Source organism: Sander lucioperca, chromosome 2 (genome assembly GCF_008315115.2).
Source record: "Sander lucioperca isolate FBNREF2018 chromosome 2, SLUC_FBN_1.2, whole genome shotgun sequence".
Classification (NCBI taxonomy): Eukaryota; Metazoa; Chordata; class Actinopteri; order Perciformes; family Percidae; genus Sander; species Sander lucioperca.
In genome coordinates, this window is record NC_050174.1 from 8,273,115 (window position 1) to 8,292,041 (window position 18,927).

At 40.7% G+C, this 18,927-nt stretch overlaps 1 protein-coding gene across 4 annotated transcripts in view; it reads left to right on the top strand.

Moving 5' to 3' along the window:
• The window catches only part of fbxl17 (F-box and leucine-rich repeat protein 17), a 240,534-nt gene that overhangs the window by 98,549 nt on the left and 123,058 nt on the right, over positions 1 to 18,927 (top strand). The gene's annotated exons all lie outside the window — the stretch shown is intronic.

Sequence of the window (18,927 nt, forward strand, 5' to 3'; positions counted from 1 at the left end):
AGAATACAAACATAACTTTTGTTTGTTCACAAGAAACCTTTAATCTTTGGAGGGACTCAACTAATCTATTAGTCGATTAAGGACCTTAATATCTCTACACACAAACTGTACTGTACACACACATACACACTCACCAACAACATTTGAAGCTGAACCATGTTTGAGGTAGTTATTGAAAAGCTTCACAAGTGATCAAACTCTATTCTTGTTTGACACCTTTGCCTCCTAAGTCAAGGCTACACAGATGTTTTTGTACTGACATTGACAGAAGGACACATTATATGGGGCACACATTCAAAAACCTATACACAATGTACTAAAACAGATACACTCCTTATGCAAGCATGCAAACTCTTGCACAGGGAAGGATAGACATGCAGTAATAATTTACTAACACAAGTTGAAAGGACAGCAAGAAGTTATTTTTTTCTTTGTTTCTGTCTCCCTGGTCATCTTTCTTGCTGCTCCCACTCCTTTCTTTTCTTTCCCCCTTTCTCTCTCAAATGGAAGAGAACCTGTACAGAATATAACGGCAAGAGTAAAGCATCTCCTTTTTTATTTATTATCTTGTGTTTTATTCATACATTTCTATTTAATCTATTGATTTACAGCTAAGGCTTTGGCTTCTCTGCCGACTGTACTCCCACTCTGGCTTAGGAGTGTGAACACAATATTGAATTTACCATGGTTCATAGCAACTGTGTGTGTGTGTGTGTGTGTGTGTGTGTGTGTGCGCGTGTGCGCGGGGGCCGTGCATGTGTGAAATTATTCTTGCATTATTGAGTTAACAGCAGACATCTGGTGGGAAGGTTATGGTAATACCTTACCCGCCTCCTTTCAATCAAAAAACATGGAGTTTGGTGAAACCCTCAGTCCACATGAGTTTATCACCTTCTTCCCTTTATCACACACACACACACACACACACACACACACACACACACACACACACGGCTTGATTGATTCCATAATGATATTTAATGCATTGGTTCAGGGGCTGAAGGTGTGTGTGTCTGACTGGATTTGTCTGGATCACCTGTGGGAATATTGGAATTTAAAAGAGTGTGTGTGTGTGTGTGTGTGTGTGTGTGCGTGTGCGTGTGTGTGTGTCAGTCTTGAGTGGGAGGGAGATAAAGCTAGGATGTTGGGTGTGTGTGTGGCAGCATGCAGCTGGTATGTTGTTGGCTTAGGTATGAAGCATTGACAGTTGGAATGTGAAAGGCTGAGGTGCGTTCCATGTTGAACGGTGTTGTTTACACCGTGGATGTATTGTAGGAATAATACAGCTCTATTAATACAACCATTGTTTACACCAACACAGAGGAGAATGCTCGCTCTGATTGTGTCAGCGGCTAAAAAAACCCCACACGTGATCAACGTGTCAAGGTAAGCCTTTTATCACTCCACCACATTTTAATGGGAAAACCAGTTGAGTTGTGCCAACGCGGCTCACTTCTCCTGGCTCTTCGCAGCATGGGTCGTCGCGACTACACTCCGATAATGGAATAACCCTACAGTATTTGTGTGTGACAGTTGAGAGAAAGTAAATGAGTAAAAAGTATGAGGCAAGATAGTGTGGATGTGACACACTGAGAACTTTTTTTTAGCCCTTTTTTGCACATTTTTCTTTTTGTATTCCAATAATATGCCAATAATTAGGACCATGATTCGATAAGAACCCAAATCAATGAGCAAGGCTGAATCATAATTGATTACATTTAAAATGAATAAGAAAACATTTACACTTTTTATTATTATTACTTGAATAGTTTGATGCTTTGGCAATATTGTTTTTGTTACATTCATGCCAATAAAGCAAATTGAATTGAATTGAGAGAGAGAGGCTGAAAAGGTCTATTTGAGTCAAAGAGATATCAGGGTCACTGCTACAAGCACGCACGCACGCACGCACGCACGCACGCACACACACACACACACACACACACACACACACACACACACACAGACACACACAGAAACACACACTTGTTGTCACAGTGAAGACCAGAATGATAAACCTCACTCACATTAGCTCTCTGAGGGCACAGCTGGGTCACAGTATGCTGTAAACAGGCAGAGGAAATGACCCCTTATTTCCAGGATCAATTTGTCCCCCTATAAGGTGCAATTGGAGAGATAGAGCTCTGTGGGAGGCAAAACACTTCAGTCATTTTTTCGTCCCTTCTTTTTCTTTCTTTTTCTCTCTCATCTTTAAGGATAATAAAAAAAACCCACTGTGTCCTCTGGCTCCCCTTATCTTCCTCAGTAATGGTCGAAAACAGAGTAAGAAAGAGAGAAATGATGACCAAATTTGGACTTCCCATCGTCACAGTCCGACAGGCAGATTGCGACAGTAGGACGCCTATTTTTTGTTCAGCGTCATTTCTTGTGGAGATGGGATGGGATGTGCTGCAGGTGGCCAGTGTTGGTCCTGTTATTTCTCTGTATCCTCTTCCAGCGATGATAGGAGACCAATGTGGGATTGTGTTTGAAAATGGTGAGCGAGTCATGATCAAAGTGGAACGACAGAGCAAATGGCAGTGTTTACTTTATAGAACCGAGTTGAGAACACAGTGTCAAAGTTAAATGGTTTTCTTTCATTTTTTGGGGCTTGGTGTCAGTTTCTTTTCATCTCACAGAAACTCTGGGGAGCTTTTGTGTTGTGCACGTGGTATATATTTTCCTACTGGAGATGTGATTTTTATAGTATAATTTGTCATTTATTTTTTTATTTGATTGGGACAGTGCATGTTAATGAACAAACATGGAATACATGCATGTAAACATGCCGGATTTTGTCATTTATATAATTAGTTAAAAAAAATCATATTGCACTTCTTCTGCCAGAAAAAAAGACTATTAAACATGGATCTTATGTGATTTCCATGCTTCTGTTTGTTCAAGTGTGAGTGTGTTGCAGTAAGGTTTGCGGTGAAGCCTCCTCAGTGGTTTTGGTCAAAGCAAAGAGTCAGCATCTATTCTGCTAACATTAACCCTGCTTCTGGACACAGCCTGTGTTGACGTGCAGATTTATGCATGTCCCTCCTCTTTCTATGCATGTGTGTATTTGTGCTCAAGCTCTTGTCAGTTGGCCTGTAGTCTTCACTGAAAGTCGATGCATGGAGGAAGTGAGTCATTTCTTTTATGAGATCTGTGTTGTTGGAAGTTGGGCATTTCCCAAAAACACTGGCGTTTTTTCCCCCTCGCTCTCTCTCTCTTCATCTCTGTCTTTCCGAGCTTAATTTAAACAGGGGACTCAATATGCATCCCTTTTTCCTTCGTTGCTTCTTCGGGCCAACATTCTCTGCATATCTCCATCACTTACGAGCATCACAAATCACAGCCCAAATTGGCTGTTCTACATTTTTGTCCCCTCTCACAGAAAAATCTAGATGAGGGATGACCGGGGGCCCTCTGTGACTTTCAGGAGCTTATAAAGCAGGAAATAATTGGAGAAGAGTTTTCTCAGAAACACACCTTCTCTAAAACTGTAGGGCGTGTAGAGTTGGAGGCGTTTGCAATGGAAACTCATTCCAAATAGCCTCTGTTGCAGCCAGCTCGCAGATCCCACAGTGCTTGGAGAAGTGTTAAACCCCAAAATCCAATGAGTACACGATACACCAGTATGATCAACGACGTGTCAAATGACAGTTGGTTGCTCCACTCTTATTGGCCACAGTGAAGGTGACCACTAGCCTGTATTTGTCAAAGTTCTAGAGACTACACTAAAGAGTACTTTAAGGAGCCAACATGGGAGAAAAAAAAAAATCTCCCGTAGCAATTAACACATGAAATTAAGAACAAGTAGCCTCCAACCATTTAAATAGGGATGCAATTATAGTAAATTGGCTGAACTATAAAGAGCCAATTCCCTGAGCAATGCAAAAGTTTCTGAGGAATTCTGTTTTTCTCTTAACTCTGGCGAGACAAGATAGCAGGTAAGTTGCTAATTGTTTACTGCTGTAAAATAAAACCTTTTCTGTTTCATAAATCCTATTACAAAATGTTATAAAAAGTCTTAAAGTGAACATTCTAATTTTCAAGGTACAAGGTATTTTTAACTACAGTATGGATATGAAGATGATTATGGATATGGAAATGAGCTATTATACACAAATCTCTCTGAGAAGTAAAGCATTTAGGTACAATGAAATATAATAAGTCTTCATTCTTAACAGGAAAAAAGTGAAGAATCGTTACCATTTATCTGTTGTCTGTCGATCACAGTTTGATAAATATGGGCCTTGGAAAACAGCCTGTGAACTTATTTTCTTTCTCTGCTTTGAACCTACTTACACTTTTGACATAAGGGACTGCCGTCAGCTGAGTATTACTACTGGAAAAAAGTGAAAGGACAATCTTGTAGTTTCTGCTGGGTACAAATTATCCAACTGACTTCTCTAGCTGCTGAGGTCAGCCATAAAGGTTTGTGGGAAAAAAGCAGCAGACTGTGGGGAAGTGAGAAAATCCCCCAGATGAGAGGTCATTTGTGTCAACATCTATTGTATAACCTCACTATACATAGGTTTCTTCTTGCCAACTTGGTTTCTTCTTGCCCCCCCCCCCCCTTTTCTTTTGGTTTTGTTGGATGTTTTCTAAATGCCATGTAAAATGTCAGAGGAGCCTGAACGAGCGATCGACAGACATTTGTCCTTGTCTTGTTTCTCCGCCACCTGTCTGTCCAGATTTGAGGAGAGGTGCTGAGGGGCCTTCCCCTGTCTTTGTCACTTCTCTTTCTCTGCTCTTGTATTTTCACACGTAGAGCACAAGGATCTACAATTTGAGGTAGCTACCACTGCTAAGAATTTCATGCTTCTTTTTGTTCTCCTTCCAGTGGGAAGCTCAGAGCCAGACCCTGCACTCGCATGATTTGTAAATTAAAAACCCAGGCCTTTTTTTTTATTTACTCAGGCTTGCGTTGTTGGAGAAGATTGGTTGTCAGCTGAGATTACAGTCCTGCTTAGCAGAGTGAATACACAAGGAGGGCCAGTGTTGCCCTAATGTCAGACATGATGGTAAGAAAAGGGTGAGGGATAAACCAACGAGCTGTAATGGAGGCAGAGTGATTAGGCACGGCAGATGCACACGTTTGCATGTAGCAGTTTCCCCCTCATTTCTCTCTCAGTTATGTCTTTCATCTCAGGCGCTTATTCTCTTTAGCTCTGTCTCTTTTTCACACTTCATCTATTCTGCAGTTGTCTTTCTGTGTTTCTTTCTCTGTCTCTCTCTTACTTTCTTTCTAACTCTCTCTCTGTCACGCTCACAAACAGTGAGGTGATTAATTCTGGCAGGTTGGGTGTGAAAGTGTGCTATGATAAACATGCTGCCGTGGTTATTAATTTTGAGTAATGGCAGCGTCAAACTCTAGTGCCTGGATAAGTATCGGAGATGGAGGAACATTTGTGGCGCGGCACAGAGACACAATGAAGGCAAGCAGCTGGAGCTTATAGGCTACAACAGCGTGAGAGCTGCTGTTATATTCGGGCACAGATCCAAGTCCAGCAGCATCTTGCATCTCCCTGTGTCCCTATGTCAAATCCTAAACTAACTAAAAAATATGTTACATAAAATAGCTAAAATATGTAATTAATGAGCCAATTTATTTGCTGTTGCTGTACAGTTCAGAGGGTCTTGAGTCTCCCTGCTCGCTACTCCACCCTGCTGCTCCATGGTCTTAAATTTGATTGGATTGCTCTCATTTCTGGAAATCACAAGACTCGATTTGTGATAAACTGTCAGTGGCAGCTAAACAGCTGCTGAATTTAAAGGGGCTTTAAGTGACTCTGATCACCCTCTTTCATTGACTAAGGGCTTGCTGCACCAGCGGGTCTTTGGTGCAGGTCATGGTGGCTCGTAATATGTTACAAAAAAGTCAGATTTCCACATTAGAGACTAGTAAGGTAGCTAATAACCGCAGAAATGAACAGATGTCTGGTGAGGAGGTCAAATACCAGACCTTTTTTCCTTTGCTCAGGAAGGTTTTTTTATGCTTCCTTTAGAAACAAAAATTGATCGCTATTATCTCACAAATTGCGTCATGAGTGTGACACTGAAATTTAACTAAAATCCATGTAACCAAATTGTTGACCCTTGACAGCAAAATGATTGGTCTCATTTAGACAAAAAACGTTTTTCCTGTAATTACATTTTTTCAGCGTTTAGGTTTACCCTCTGCTCTGTCAGGCTCGGAAAATGATTTTTACTTCAGCCTATTACCGGACCAGGAGATAAGAGAATAAGCCAATAGAGAACATGATTTAAAAACATGGCATTTGATTTTGCTCAGTGATGCAAAATGTATGTACAGTAGATTGTGCATCTTCCAAAAGGTCTCTGCTTAGAGTGATCTTCTCTCATTTCATTTTCTCTCTGATCTTATTTTATGTCTCTGTTTTGAGAGTTGATCTCATTTTTAAGCTTTTATCCAATTCCCTAGTTCTTGTGGATTGATGTTTTTTCTCTATATTAATTCCACTCTGAAGGTTACATTGCTGAGCAGAAATCTGTGTGTAGGGTCACTTTCATGTTTGATTCATGTGTTTCATTAGAAAAAAAAAAAGATAGATTATATCATTGTTTTCTGACTATCCTGTGTTTTTCAGTAAAGAAAAGGGAATTTTTTTCTTTCTTTTTTGACTTTTTCTACAATAACTTTCTGCCTTGCTCCAACTCAATCATTATTTATTTTTTATTGAAGATTTAATACAGTCTCAGTCAGTCAGTCAGCCTGCATATTTACAGTTTCAATCTACCACCCCAAAACATCAGTGCATGTATTTCTATGCGTATCTTTGTGCACATGCATGGAGACCTCGGTCTGTGGCCAAACCTTAGTGGGTATCTCTGTATGCATATTTGTAGACCCTTGCCTGTGAATGGGTGCTTAAGTGCAAATGGCCTTTAGGCTCTGTGTGCGACTCTCACTCAGGAAGCCTTGCTGGTTCTCCTCCCCAGACAGAGGCCTGTACTGCGGGCTGTGTGTATTCACCCTGCAGCTGGATGTATGGGTCCTGTGTAAAAGGGATTTGAGCCATTTAGAATCAGCGTGTCAACTGAGCAAGTAGGTAATGTAATCGCACAGAAATGTTCTCATGAAGTGTTCTGTTGGCCAGGAACCAAAGCATTGGACGATGGTGAAACTTCCACTGTGGGAATGCGTAGCCATCAGCGCTCCATGTTCCCTCACTGAAGGGAGCAGACGTCTTTCACCTAACCCTCCAAGCCTTCAAATTACATTCAGAACGGTGAATTCTTTCCTTTCATGGGATGGCATACCTCTTCTCAATGTCCGTTTTACAACCGACATTAATTGTCCTCCCAGCAAGCGCTCTATGAATTGGGCACGGAATGCTGCAAATGAAAGCCAGTGGTGTTGGATTGAGTCTGACAAAGCTATGCAGAAGTGGAAAGTTCATATGAGTAATTTTCTTTTTGAGTAAGTAGAGTTGGTTTTGTGCTTGTGGACACTTTTGTGGTCAGAATTTCTGTGCACAAGTTGAGGTTGTTGTTGTTTGTGAATAGGTTTGGCTTACAGGTGGTACACAGCGGGGACTGTAGCTTATTATGGTTTTCCATACTGTGGGGTCAGAAAGTTGCCTGTATAATCTAAATGGTAAAGAGACCACGGGGCTCGGCTGCCCGTGTTTCACCATGCTGGAGCCCTGGCATTTGGCCTGTGTTTGAGGACCAAAGCTGTAATTTTCTCTTCCTCTGCTCTTTTTGGCTTTTGGAATACTGGGTCAGATGAATAAAACAAAAGCCATATTCAAAATTATTCTTTTTTATCCTCATCCTTTTATGCCTTATTTCTTTATCATCAAATGAGCATATGTCCTCATGTCCTTGTTCCATCCCACAAGCACTTTCTGTAATAGTGCTCTGTTCTTTTTTTGTATTGCCGTGCTGCTTAATTGATAGCATCCTTTCCCTTCCTTCCTTCCTTCCATCCTTCCTTCCCTTACTTCCCTTCTTCTTATTGCTATGCTCTGTATGTCTCCCTCCCCTCCTTCTGCCTCCCTCTGCCTCCCTCTCTTCCCTTCTTTCCTTCCTACAGCGTTCCCCCATTCCCTCTGCGTTGCATTCATTTGTGTGATCGCCTTCTTCTTACCCACAGCACATCCGCTGCCCCACAAATGAGAGCAGGGACGGTGGTAGAGAGCAAAGGGGAGCGCATGATGCAGTGCCTAAGGAACAGGGTTTAATGAAGCCAGGCTAAATGAATTTACTGCTTTCCATTGAGCCGCTCTGTCCCATGTGGCGGACTAGCACCTCAGCCATTGTGTCGGAGGCCCCCCTCTCTGTTCTGCTACCTGTTTGTCTCACAGCTCTGTAATTAGCCGCCACTATTGAGGAGAGTAATTGCGTATTAGAGCCATGTTCTGTTAGGGGAGCATCAAAAGTGTACATTTTTATGCAAATGTTCAGAATCAGGCCTAGATTAAGAAAATTACCCAGGGTTTTGAGTGTGGGAGAAATAAAGGAAGGTCATTTTCTACCAAAAAAAAAAAAGAAAGAAAAGGAATTATGGGTATCGCAGCATGCTAAATGGATGGAGGGGGCCGTATGTCTGCTTGAATTTGTTTGGTAGTATATTTGTGTGTGTATTAGTCTCCAGGGATAAACGTTTTTTGCTGCGTGGCTGATTCACGATTTCAAATTTTCGTATTTCATTTTCAATTTTCGTTCAAATTGGTATTTTAAACAGTGCTCTGTGATGGGATTTAAACAACAAAGTAAATTGGAGTTGTTAACTGCTATTGTTGGCTCACCTGGTTTGTATTAGAAGCTCCTGGGGACAAATACTGTGCTGATTGTTATTCCTAGTCTTTGTTTTGGTATACATGTGCATGTGCTCGTGTGTGGGTTTAGCCTCTGGAAAGCCTGCACATTTCAGCTGCTTGCTTGCAACTTATCTGGTTAAGAACAGAACTGTCAACTGAGGAACCTGGATTGTGTTGCACCAACTATTTGTAAATTCATTACTAAGTTAAGTCCTACCTAAGTTCTTAGTATCTAACTGCTGGCTAGAAACGAGTGGTTTACTAAATCTGGTTGCACTATTTAAACTTAGGAAAAGTCTTTGCGTACATTTGTAGCTATAAATAGGTTTGAATCTATGAGAGCTGTTTGTTTGAGTTTGCTGGAGCATAATGCGATCTGATTAATACATGTCTATGTAGAATGTATGCAAGTGTGTGTATGGTTAATACCCGGCTCATGACCTCACCAGCCAAGGACACCAATGCAGACACACACACCCACAGAAACTCATCTCCCCCTTTTCTCAGTCAACGCTAACCTGTCCAAGCCATGACATATGGCCTGTCTGTTCTGATCAGGCCGTCAAAATCTGAACCTCAAATTTAATGTTCAGCTGGAGCAGAACGATGCATAAACACTCTCCAGACACCCCCAAGAACTCTGGAAAATCTGCCTTCCTTCTGGAAACTTTATAATTTTATTTCAGCCGCAACTCTGCAATCCCCTCCTCTGTCTTTGAGCACATGAATAAAACCCCAAAAGAAAGCTATGTACTGTATGTGTGGTGTGTGTGGCTGCAATCATTCTTTTGCGAATTTGTATTTATGTATGCATTTATTTTCTTATTTTCTTGAATGCCTGGCTGCCACAAAAGAGTTTTTCTTTGCAGAGATGAGCTCCAGGCCAACTCTGCTGTGCATAAACTTTACATTTAGCCTGTGCAGTTTGTTTTATGATCAAGCATGTTCCTTGTTTAGGTCAACATCAGCTGACCCACTGATTTCAGGGTACATTTATCTTTTTAATTGTGCCTCGCCATGGAGAGGAAATCACAAAGTCAGTGACAAGACAACATCTTGGCAGCTGGGAGAGATTTTTTTGTCTTGCCAACGGACAAAGCAGGGCCTTTGCTTGCTTTTCTAAAGAGGTTGTACCTGGGCCTTTAGGCAGAATGATACATTTTTAAACATTCACAAATCAGTATGCTGTGCTTTAAGTGAATAATCCACAGTCACTGGTTGAGGTTGTAGTTTCAGTTGTTGACGTTAGTCCACATTTGACAAATCATGATTGATAAACATCTCTGATGTTTGAACGTTTACTTTGTTGGACCTGAAGAGGGTTTTGACTTTTCTGATGCTCGGCTCTTATAGTGTGCTATAACTCCTATGTTTTTTTTTTTGCTGTCGGAGGGTCTGCTTCCATTACCTACTAAGCCTTTGTCAGATTGCAGGGCTGTGAAGCGGTCCCCTATCACCACTGGTAACAGTGGTTTCCAAGTCCCAGTCTATTCAGCTCACGCCGCCACCCTTCAGAGACCGCTAATAACTATTTGCTCAAGCTCATACATTCTCACCCCGTGACTTACATTTTTTTCTGTTTCCGTCCCTGGCTCTTACTGGATCCATATTTTCTTTCGTCCCTCCCTTTCTGCTTCCCGGTCTCCATCCTTCCTTCCTTTTCTGATGTCATCTTTCCTTTCATCAAAGCAATCGCTATTTAAACTCTCCACTGCGCCGAGGTCCTGTCAGATCCCCTAGAAGCCAAACACTATTAAAAGAGGTCTCTAGAGCTTAGCTAGTGTGTGTATGTGGGTGTGTGCATTTATATGTACAGTAAGTGTGAATTTTGTGGGCATATTTCAGTGTGCATGGCACAACTGTGTGGTAATATGTGTATGTATCCATATTGGTGTTGAGGGTATCTCCCTTTTTGATCCTCGTGATCTTCAATAAGAGCGTGAACTCTGGTGGGAAATCTATTGGCAGCTGATTCAGAAGATTACGGAAATTCGGCCTGGCGGGAGGCGTAAAAAGGTGGTTGTGGTGGGGGGGGGGGGGGGCTTAGAGGAGCTCGCCATAACCCAGAGAGAGTAAAAAATATAAATAGAGTGTGGTGTCGATGACCTTGTGGTATGAGGTTTTGTATTCTGTTCGCCAAATGGGAAAACATTTCAAGCTTTTGCTAAAACACACACAAATATGCACATACAGTATGCCCAGAAGCAGTGGAAACTACACTCTCTCTACGGCACACACACACACACACACACACACACACACACACACACACACACACACACACACACACACACACACACACACACACACACACACACACACACACACACACACACACACACACACACACACACACACACACACACAGTTACATTCATATAAATACAAACCACTTCAAACAACCTGCTCAACTTTTCTGTGAGAGAAACAAAATCTTAATTATTAAGACTTGTTTTGACATTAAAAGTTTGCCTACTCTTTTTAGAGAGTATAAAAACTAATTTATAGGGCTTCTAGTAATTATTATTTTCATTAATGTGCCGATTATTTTCTTAATTAACTGTTTGGTCTAAGAAATGTAAGATATAGTAAAAATTGCTAGTTCCCTAGAGCCCAAGATGGTCTCTTTTAATGTCTAGTTTTGTCAAAAACCCCCAACATTGTGAAATTATTGTAAATTGAGCAATTTAATATAATTTGAGATCAGAAAAAGCAGCACATTCTAACATTGGAGAACTTGCTTGAAAAATGACTTGAACGATGAAATGATGATCAGAATCGTTGCTGATTCATTTTCTATTGACCGGCTAATCAATAAATTAAACTACAAGTAAAAACTACATTCTTTTTCTGTTATTTGACTCATACTCAACAGTGTAGTTTGGTGGACCTGGGAAGTTGTACTATTCCCCCCTAGTCTAAACATAGAAATACAAGCAGTAGAGCAGCCTAATAGTAATACATAGTATACCTGTACTAAACAGATGTGGAGCACTGCTTGTATTCATATTTAACTTTTGAGACTGTTTGAGGCAGCTCACCATTTTGTCATTAATACACTTCTTTGCATACACAGAATATGTTTTATTTTAGACGTCAAGGTATCTTCCTGACCTGCCTAGACCACGTGTCTATTTAGGGAGAAGGAGATATATATATATATATATATATATAGAGAGAGAGAGAGAGAGAGAGAGAGAGAGAGAGAGAGAGAGAGAGAGAGAGCGAGAGAGAGACCTGTTTCATTAGCAGATTGAAGGAACTGTAATGTGATGGCTAGTTGAGATGGCTACTTAAATGTGATAGGCCATTAGCTATTCATCCCTCCTGCACTATTAATGCAAGGTATGGAAAATGCAATCATGCAAATCACTCCTCGATCAGAGCCTTTCATAGAGGAATAAATGCTGACGGCGTGGAGGGTAAGGAGTATTAAGAATGAGGTGGGCAGAGGGATAAGTCTTACATAGAAAGAGACACAGAGTGAGATACACTATTTTCTTCTTTCCCTCCTCTTTCCAGTGTCATATCTGTCTTTGTTTTCACTCGTTTATCAGCAGCCCGTCTGTTAAATTTAAAGATGTCATAGGGGTTACATGTCAGGGCATGTGGAAAGAGACATGACAGCGAGGTTTTTTAGGTGCTCAGTCTCTCTCTGCTCTTTCAGCTACATTACCATAAATTAGTTTTAAGATTTAGCACAGCAAATGAGCATATTGTATACTAAGAATGACACTGGTGTTTGATAACCCATTTTAATTATGTTAAATTGCTTGGAGTTAAATGGCAGGAGTGTGATGTTAAGTAACTGAAGAAAGTGAGAGGTTAGTTTTCGTATGTTTGCATGAAAAATCAAACCGAAGTGGAGAAAAATAAAAGTAGAGTTTCATCCTGTTTGACTCTGGCCTCTTACTAATGTCAGGGTACATGTCAGTATGGCCCATCAGCTCTGTTATTTTTCATAAACACAAACAAGGAAAAAGAAATTACCCTAACAGTAACATAGGGGTGTGCTGTTTAGAATCTGAACAGCTGGAGAAAATATTAAGTGCTGATTTCAAATTTAGTGCACGTTAACCCTCAAACATTCATAAACATGAACTCTGAATGTTTCAAATGTAGGCTTATGGTTTCACATTAGATTAAATATTCAGTGTAAACCAGTGCACATTTGTTATATTTAGAGGACGACACATTTGTATGGTATATTTGGCTTTTCACATTCTGATAGTAAAATGTAATCACAGATGGACAGTGTGGATTGTCATAATATTAAACGTTTTGCCATCTTGCAACAACAGCAGACAACAAATCAGCTTTATAAAACAGCTAAACCTCTAGATAAACTGGAAAATCCACCGACAAACGCAATTTAACAATCAAATAAAGTTAAGGGTTGGTTTATGCTTTAGTAATGTAAAACCTTAAGGGGTCTATGAGAACATGCATACCCCTTTTTGTATATTTTGATAGTTACTGTTTTTAAAATGTAACTTGGGAATTAGATTTCTATGTAATATGCATGGTCTAAATTTGATAAAAACCCTGTCACTGATTTGTAACAACAGTTTGGGGCCTCAAATCTGCCTCTTAAATAAGTCCACTTCCTTTTTAATATACAGGTTGAGATATGGTTCTCCTTTGATAGTCACTTTGAGCAATTGAACCTGACAGTGAATTTCCCAAAAATACTTTTACAGCATCTTGTAAAATACTTCATCAGGCCTCAAAATTGTTGATTAGCATATTCACCTAGGATAGGCTGATGCAGTAGGCTACACTTTAAATTAATAAGCCACTAACTGTACAACATTTCATGAGCGAGAGAGAGAGATGGTAAGGCAGAGAGATGGATGCCTTTTTTGCCACCTTGTGAAATATGTAATACATCTTCATTTTAACGGGTGTTGTAAATGTCAGGCCACAGATCTTCTCTTAATGAAAAGATCACCCTGTGTCCAAACTTTGACAGATGTATCTGGTTTGAGCTGAAAACTGGACAGTCGTCTCCCAGTTCCAACAGTTTGGATGAGGGTTAACAAACTCAAGCTGTTGCCTCCTCCTGTGCAACTCCAGAGTTGATCGTTTTCAGATTAAATCCTACTGCATCATTTGTTGTCATTGCTGTCTCACTGTCTAGTGTGGTCACTGGTGAAATGTTGGGTGGTGATCTGTGTCCTTTAGAAAACATGTGCACAAAACTTGTTCAGTTAAGCCACAATTAAAATCACTTAATCCAACATTAAGTCAGCTTCAGAACAGGACTGTGGTCTAAGATATTTAGCGTGAACTAAACTCCTTTCACATGATCCACAGTTTCCCATGAATTGTGAATTTGTTTCTTTATATGAAGTCATTGTGCTTTTTAAAAGATGCATGGTTGCTAAGCAGCAAAACGGGTTCCCATGACTATAGTCAACAACCCATCTGCACCAGAACCTGAAATTTGACAGATGTTGCATCACAGTTGGATGTTGCACCCCAGTGTGCTGTAAGCATTTTGGCTGACCCTAAACTTAGGAAACATGCATTTCTCCAACGAGTCAAGGTGCTTCATTAATTTTGTTGGCTGGGTAGCACTTTTCCTCTATTGCTTTTCATCCTGCAACATATATGAAGAACAGGCAAAGCTCTAATCCAAACTCATTTTGTTCATGCAGATTTGCTGTTAATTTTCATAATTGTATGTGTTTAACTAATCATCAGTAACAGGAAAATAATACATCTAATTCTCATAGTTTGAATTCATTTAAATTTTATATATCCATTTATCTCAGAAATTAATATGTTTTTTTTTTCATCCTCTCGTGTTTCAAAAAGTTCTACTACTTTCCAGAGTTTGAGCACATGGCGTGGTGTGTTTACAGCCTGGAGCTGGTAGTGTGGGCTGCTTCAAAGCTCTATCCAGCATGCTGGACTGTGATTGCAGAAAGGTTAGCATGGGTTTGAGGATCTGAAAAGCGCTAGATAGAGCGGGCTGCTGTCAATTTACTCTCAAACCTGCCAGCAAAACTTTTCCTTCTGCTCTTCCTCCCACGGTTTTATGCAAACTTACAACGATGTCAGTGACATCAATTTACCCCCTAAAAGCTGCACCGCACTGGACCATTATGGAGCATGCGCTATCACACAACGTCCTCAGGGAATGTGAGAACAGGGAGAAAATCAGGAATCAGCATATAGATGTAGCTTTGTTCCTCTCTTCCCCCCCCCCCACGTTTCATAATGTAACTTCATAACAAGCTTGCCCTCCATAGCTGAGTGAAATTAACAGGATGTGAATAATAAATGAGGACTTAATTGATCAGGCTTCTGCCCTGAACAGATTGTATAGCTGCCCGTGATATTAATACTTTGAGTCAACAAAATCAATACGTTCAACTATGGGAAACCAACAGAAAGAGGAACTGTGTTTTTGTTGTATGCAGCTGACTCTTTTATCTTGTGACTTTGGGAAAATTTAAACAAAACAAAAATTAAACAGTTTATATTGGCTTTATTGGAGCAAAACAGATCAGTGTCCATCTTCTGCTGGTAAAATAGCTGAACAAATATCTACTTAGATTAATGTTTCAGGGAAAACAAGAACTGTGTTTTCATTTTAAATGATTAGGTTTTTTGGCACTTTGCCTTGTATTGGATAGCGACAGTTAAGATTCCGACATAGGAGAGAAAGAAAGGGGTCGGCATGCAATAAGGGCTCTTGGCCAGCATTGAATCAGGGATGTTGTGGTTATGTGGTATGCATCTTAACCACTGGGCTACCAGGACAACCCATAACTGTATTTTCTTTTAATAATTATGTTGCTTAAAAATGGCTGATAAAGATGCAGTAGCTTTGCTGACACTTTTCACAAGTACCTTTTTTCTAGTCATAGTCAAATCATTAAATCTGTGCTCATTGGATATTTTGTTTATGATTAGACAATCTCTTCTTCTTCTTCTTCTTCTTCTTCTTCTTCTTATATCATATGTATTGTGTTATGGTATGAAACTGGGATGCACCTATTCATTAATTTTTATTTCAGCATGTTTTTTTTTTTTAAATATGTCTGCTAATGTTATGGCCCAACATTGCTTCAGAGACAGGAAATTATAAAAATAGGGATTCATTATGGCAGCATCCAGAGATCGAGTGTGCAGAAGGACTCCAGCGAGTGACGTGCTGTTGTTAGGCCTGTTTTTATTTTCAATTTGTAGTGCTTTACTGCTCCTTTTTTTGCCTAAAAGCTACCCTGCATTACAGGCTTTCAAACACATTCATCTATCACAGAAAAGGAGAGGGACAGAGGGAAGCGAAGGGAAAGAAACAGGGAGAGAGAGAAGGGCAGAGTAAGAGAATGATCAAATGTAGTGAACGCTAATGGCTTTATTGGAATGATACCAGTAATTAATTATTCGGCCCCCTCTTAAAAAAGACAGAATGAAAAAAAGAAAGGTTGAGTTAAGGCAGAGGGGCAGCCACAATCCGTAACACGCTGTCTCAACTAATAGCTGGAAGTCAGCTTTTACTGATCACTGATGGCTTCTTCCTAATTGATGGGATGTGTGTCGGTCGGTCTCTGTGAGTTTCCTTGACGGTGTAGACGGTGTGTGTTGATGTAGGAATGTCAATGCCTGTTTCTTTCCGGTGAGCATGTGCACGGGTTTGTCAGTGGCGTGTGCGTCTGCTGTAAATCTAATCACTGTTAGTGTGAGGTAATGTGAGTGGAAGGCTAATATTGTCCAAGACACCAGTCGTCCTCAGGCATGTCAGGAGACAAAGGTTGTTGTTTTCTCCTTTTAACTCTTTCCATCGCTCTGTTCTTCCTCTCTCTACAGACCTAGCATCTTTTCTTCCCCAATGAAAGAACTTTTGACAGAGTTAGAAATCAAGACCGCACATCATTTGTCTTCTTGTCTTCAGCCGATATTTCATTTCCAAGCCTTCATTGTGGCTCTAAGAAAGCCCTTCAAGGTTTTGTTGGAGGATGGCAGTGCATCAGCATTTCCTACCCTTGCTTCACAGTGTAGCTTTAAGTACATACACACCTGCCAACACAAACAATAAGAGTGCAGATGTAACTGATTTTATCATCTGAACATGTGCACCGTCAGTCACAAAACACCCTGTCACTGCAATTCATAACAAGCATTCCTCTTCATGTGTTGAATTTTCTTTATGACCCATGTGCAATGCCAAACCGCTGTGAAGTGGTAAAAAAAAAAGTATATACAGTATGACCACTGATGGGATATTTCTCCAGTTTTTCCTTGTCTGCTTTAGTAGCACTAAAGGCCTTTGCAGGGGACTGAGGAGATGGTGGGAGTGTTTACAGGGAATGTCACGTCCCTGGATGTAGCTACTTTCACTCTGTGATTAACCTCTGGTGGTGTGTGGGGTGTTTTATTAAGGTGTGCTTGAGTGCGTGTGTGTGTGTCTGTGTCTGTGTCTGTGCGTGTGCATGCAGGTGATTGGCCCCGGGGTGTAGATCTAATGGAGCCAAAGGGATGATTACACTGAAAAGGTCAGATTTGTCTCCAGTTCCTGCAATTAAAACACTAGAGAAAGAGAGACGGGGACATTGGATGAGTAATGCAGAAACAGAAAGAGGAAGATGGAGAGGAAAAGAAGGAGAGATTGAGAGGGAGGATTGAGGGAATTAACATTAACAGGTATGAAAAAAGATGGGAGAAGATCAGAGAGAGGTGTCAGTAGGAGATGCTCAGCTTTGTTAGGTATCAACACGTGTATTAAGAAATGATCAGTGTCCCAAGGAAAGCACATTTTTTGCAAACGTTCTTTGAGCTTTATATTCAGGCCCTTTCTTTATACTGGTGTAGGATTTTAAGCACTGCAATTTACTGTCGGGAAATATTGAAACAGTCAGTCAGTTTGCCAGACACCAACACAAAACATGTATCTGGTAGGGCTGCACAATTAATCACAATTTTATCAAAATTGCAATATGGACTAGTGCAATATCCAAATCGCATCCTGGGCCTATTGACCCTTTGCACGTGACGTCACGCTCCACTCGCGCGAATTATGAACGCCATGACAGACGGTGGAAGAGCTATGCTGTAGATGGACGGCAAGCTAAACTCGTACGTTTTCGTTCGTGTTTGTGTTCTCACATTCACAATCTGCAGAGTTATCCTCACCAACACAAGCATGCAGAGTAATCCTCACCAACACAATCATGTGCATGTTTTGTCTTTCTGTTTTAAATGAGTGATAAATAAAATGATCCTCAACCAGCTAGCTAGCTGCCGTGCTAACCACTGCCCTGCTAACAGGTCCAACCCGATGATGACCCACATAACTAGCTAACATCGGTTATTCACTGACCTAGCTACATATCCAAAAAAGAAAGCCGTTTCCTTGATCATTTAACTTAACACACATACAAAAAATATCGGTTAAATTAAAGATGACATGGCACGGAAAATAGCTTCAAAAAGGCCAAAAAAAAACGAGTTAATTGCGGTTCTGCGGAACTCCTACCCCGGCTAGCTGATGAGCTAGCTGCAGCTAGCTTTGGACTGCTCGCTAGCTGTTGCCCATCGCGTCGTAATATCCACCGGTCAAATCTTAACATAGGCTACACAGCGAATATAATCACAGATAAGAAGATGGCTAGATGTTACAATTATGTGTGGTTACTACTGATCATAGACACTCCGTGATTTACTGCATGGATTAACGTGTGAAAGATAATTAATGACTGCACTTCCCAGAGCAGGGATGCGTTCAGTCATCCATTAGCTAGGAAGTTGCATTGGCACACCCAGTGAACAACGGTATGTGGGTAGCCACGACCGACCATGTCCTCTAAAAACATGGGCTACGTGTTATATAAATCTTTACTTAAGTAAAGAATAGATGTTAATACAAAATAAACCCTAGATTGATGTCTTATCTTTACCATTATGAGGTACCTCCCCCCGCCGTTAGCGTAGCATCGCGTACCTGTAAGCCAGCCAGCTACAAATAACTGGTTAGCATCCAGACTTTTAAAAGCTTTGAGATCAGCACCAGTATATGGGGATACACCGTTTACCACATAGTGGTACAGAATGTGTGGACTGAAGTCGGGCAGACTCTGTGATTTAATGAGGTCCGTGAAAACGGAGGGAGAATGAATTAAGGGTCGGTATCCAATCA